This window comes from Danio rerio, chromosome 23 (assembly GCF_049306965.1).
Source record: "Danio rerio strain Tuebingen ecotype United States chromosome 23, GRCz12tu, whole genome shotgun sequence".
Taxonomy (NCBI): domain Eukaryota; kingdom Metazoa; phylum Chordata; class Actinopteri; order Cypriniformes; family Danionidae; genus Danio; species Danio rerio.
The window spans coordinates 48,090,469-48,095,000 of record NC_133198.1 but is presented as its reverse complement, the minus strand read 5'-3'; the positions used below and the strand labels follow the sequence as shown (position 1 = coordinate 48,095,000).

The 4,532-nt window shown below is 40.8% G+C and overlaps 1 long non-coding RNA gene across 1 annotated transcript in view; it reads left to right on the top strand.

The window, feature by feature from the left end:
* The window catches only part of LOC141380578 (uncharacterized), a 6,640-nt gene extending 4,415 nt beyond the window's left edge, over positions 1 to 2,225 (top strand). Inside the window, exon 3 of the long non-coding RNA XR_012398830.1 lies at positions 1 to 2,225. This exon is cut by the window's left edge and continues 533 nt beyond it. This is a non-coding gene — a long non-coding RNA (uncharacterized lncRNA).
* Positions 2,226 to 4,532: the final 2,307 nt, after the last annotated feature.

Sequence of the window (4,532 nt, the reverse complement as noted above, 5' to 3'; positions counted from 1 at the left end):
CTGTGCGTGCGTGTGTAATGAGAGCAGTGGCACATATTAACCCTGAACAAAGACACACACACACATGCGGGGACAATAGGGGCCCCAGGGGTCGCCACAGAGATGCCTGCGAGGGCCACACCCGCTCCAGTGGCCCCCATGACATCACTGCACAGGAAGCAGGAGCCGTGTCTCTCTCTCCACTTCCCGTCTGGCTCCAGAGAAGATGCGGCCGACCCTGAATGCCTGTCTGATGACATCACAGGTCATGTGACACCGCGGCACAACCGCCACTCATTAACCAGCGTCAGCTCTCTCATAACATACACTTGCTGAATGATTATTATTATGAATGTACGGCTAAACGTATCGTTTATTTAAAGGGGAGCTGCTATGCCTGATTCAACAAGATGTAAAATAAGTCTCTGATGAGTTTGTGAAGTTTCAACTGAAAATTCTCGACAGATAATGTTTATAACTCTCTGAAACTGACCCTTTTAGTCTTTGATCTTAATAGTGTGATGTTTTGGTGACTGTCGCTTTAAATGCAAATGAGATTGGGCTCTTTTCCAGAAGAGGGCGGAGCTATAAACGCCTGTGTGTCAGCATAGTGGCAGATTCATAACAAGACTGACGTCCTATACTAATGATTGAGAGATGGTGACTAGGGGGCGGGGCTTTCCCCCTCTGATGACATCATACTATGGTAGAATGTCAATCAAAGTGTTTCAGCAAATTGTTTCCATCAAGTCTGATTATAATCAATACAATTAATTCATGTTGACCATTTGAAGATAGTTATAGTCACACACTGCTGACACACAACTGTGTTTAAACCCCTTATAGAAGTGATTTGTGCATAACAGGTGCACTTTAAATTGTATACACACCTCGTCACTTTTATCACTAATGGTATTACTTTTACTTTTGTTATCATTATTATTATTACTGTTTTGACTTGTCCTCCTGTTATCTCCTCATTGTCGTATCATTATTAGTAGACACTGTAGTAGTCATGGTTGTGGCTGTAGTAGTATCAGTAGTAGTAGTCATTGTTGTAGTCGTATCAGTATTAGTAGACATAGTAGTGGTAGTCGTGGTTGTGGCTGTAGTAGTATCAGTAGTAGATGTTGTCGATGTACATGTAGTAGCAATAATTGCGGTAGTAGTAGTAGTAGACATTGTTGTAGTAGTTGTAGCAGACTCTGTTGTAGTATCAGTATTAGTAGTATCAGTAGTAGTAGTCATTGTTGTAGTATCAGTATTAGTAGTAGTAGTTGTTGTAGTAGTGTCAGTATTAGTAGACATATTAGTAGTAGTCGTGGTTGTGGCTGTAGTAGTATCAGTAGTAGTAGTCATTGTTGTAGTATCAGTATTAGTAGTATCAGTAGTAGTAGTCATTGTTGTAGTAGTGTCAGTATTAGTAGACATAGTAGTAGTAGTCGTGGTTGTGGCTGTAGTAGTACCAGTAGTAGTAGTCGTTGTTGGTGTAGTAGTATCAGTAGTAGATGTTGTCGATGTACATGTAGTAGCAATGATTGCGGTAGTAGTAGTAGTAGACATTGTTGTAGTAGTTGTAGCAGACTCTGTTGTAGTATCAGTATTAGTAGTATCAGTAGTAGTAGTCATTGTTGTAGTATCAGTATTAGTAGTAGTAGTCGTTGTAGTAGTGTCAGTATTAGCAGACATATTAGTAGTAGTCGTGGTTGTGGCTGTAGTAGTATCAGTAGTAGTAGTCATTGTTGGTGTAGTAGTATCAGTAGTAGATGTTGTCGATGTAGATGTAGTAGCAATGATTGCGGTAGTAGTAGTAGACATTGTTGTAGTAGTTGTAGCAGACTTTGTAGTAGTATCAGTAGTAGTAGTCATTGTTGTAGTATCAGTATTAGTAGTATCAGTAGTAGTAGTCATTGTTGTAGTATCAGTATTAGTAGTATCAGTAGTAGTAGTCATTGTTGTAGTATCAGTATTAGTAGACATAGTAGTAGTAGTCATTGTTGTAGTATCAGTATTAGTAGTATCAGTAGTAGTAGTCATTTTTGTAGTATCAGTATTAGTAGACATAGTAGTAGTAGTCATTGTTGTAGTATCAGTATTAGTAGTATCAGTAGTAGTAGTCATTGTTGTAGTATCAGTATTAGTAGTATCAGTAGTAGTAGTAGTAGTCGTTTTTGCATATTCTTATAAAAAAGAAAACAAAAGAAAATATAGAAGCTTATTTTAAATAAATAAACTGTATACACACCAAACATATATTGGCTGAAAGAAATGTTTACAAATGGAAAAGACAACCTTAATATTTAGAGATAAATACACCGATTCTGAGGGAGTTCCTCAAACGTGTTGACTGTTGTTTAAAGCCCTTATAGAATTGATTTTTGCATAAATTCGTAACTTTGAGAGAGCGTTTCCGGTTAGACGATGATACTCAGATCTGAGGGGAATATCCCAGAATTCATCATTCAAAACACATTCAAATGAGCTCTGATGACAGCGACAGACGAAGACTACATTAATTATTGTTCAAATATTTCCTGAGGGATGTTTCTTTTGTCTTCTGCATTATATTTCAATAATATTTTGAGCAGTTTTGTTTCTATTTTTTCAACTTATTTGAGTTTTTATTCAACTAAATAAAATTAGCGGAGATAAACAATTAATAAACATGTAAAGATACAAATAAAATGGGCGACATGGTGGCGCAGTAGGTAGTGCTGTCGCCTCACAGCAATAAGATCGCTGGTTCGAGTCACAGCGGGCTCAGTTGGCGTTTCTGTGTGGAGTTTGCATGTTCTCCCTGCGTTCGCATAGGGTTTCCTCCGGGTGCTCCAGTTTCACAGTCCAAAGACATGCGGTGCAGGTGAATTGGGTAAGCTAAAATGTCCACAGTGTATGAGTGTGTTTGGATGTTTCCCAGAGATGGGTTGCAGCTGGAAGGGCATCCGCTGCGTAAAACATGCTGGATAAGTTGGCGGTTCATTCCGCTGTGGCAACCCCAGATTAATAAAGGGACTAAGCCGACAAGAAAATGAATGAATGACAAATATGATGTGTGTGCTCATATATCCATATGTGTGTGTGTGTGTGTGTGTGTGTGTGTTTGTGTATGTCCATGTGCATATATATATATGTGTGTGTGTTTAAGTGTATGTCTATGTATAGGCAGCACACTGGCTCAGTGGTTAGCACTGTGGCCTCAAAGCAAGAAGGTTGCTGGTTCGATTCCCGGCTGGGTCAGTTGGCGTTTCTGTGAGGAGTTTGCATGTTCTCCCCATGTTGGCGTGGGTTTCCTCCATAGTTCAAACACATGCACTATAGGAGAACTAAATTGGCCGTAGTGTATGAGTGTGTGTTTCCCCAGACTGGGTTGCAGCTGAAATGGCATCCACTGCATAAAACATATACTGAAAGAGTTGGTGGTTCATTCTACTGTGGAGACCCCTGATGATTAAAGGGACTAAGCCAAAGGAAACTAAATGAATGTCCATGTGCGTGTCTGTGTGTATATGTGTTTGTCTGTGTGTGTGTGTGTGAGATGTGCTGTGCTCATCACAGGTCATTAGTGTCACTCACCCACTCAATGGTACTGACAAATGACCCACACACACACTCTCAATGTGCTCATTGTCTGTGTGTGTGTGTGTGTGTGTGTGTGTGTGATGATCTTGCTCATCTTCTGACCTCTGTCTCTCTCTCTGTCTGTCCTGCAGACATTCACACTCACTCAACACACACTCTATACAGAGTGGAGATCTCACACACTCTCAACACACTCCATACAGAGAGTAGAGATCTCTCTCTCTCTCTCACACACACACACACACACACACACACACACACACACACACACACACACACACACACACACGCACACGCACACACACAAACACACAATACAAAGCTGAGCTGAGATCTCTCTCTCTCACACACACACACACACACACACACACACACACACACACACTCACTCAACACAACACAACACACTCCATACAGAGCGGAGACCTCTGTGTCACTGCGCCCTCTAGTGGCTGACAAGATTGTAAATAAATGAAGTATTTACAATCTTCATTCATTTATTCATTTTCCTTCAGCTTAGTCCTTTTATTAATTCGGGGTCACCACAGTGGAATGAACCGCCAACTATTCCAGCATATGTTTTACACAGCGAATGCCCTTCCAGCTGCAACCCAGTACTAGGAAACAGTCATACACACTCATACACTACAGCCAATTCAGTTCATCAATCCCCCTATAGCGCATGTGTTTGGACTGTGGGGGAAACCAGAGCACCAGGAGGAAACCCACGCCAACATGAGGAGAACATGCAAACTCCACACAGAAACACCAAATGACCTAGCCGAGGCGTAAACCAGCAACCTTCTTGCTGTGAGGCGAACATGCTACCCACTGCGCCACCGCGCTGCCTACTATTTACAATTTATACACTTAAAATATGTGTATATCCTATAAATGTATAATTTTCTCTAGAAAAAGATGCTTTCCAAATATTGAACAGAATTAGTCAACAGAAGCACAGCAGAGGCAGAGTA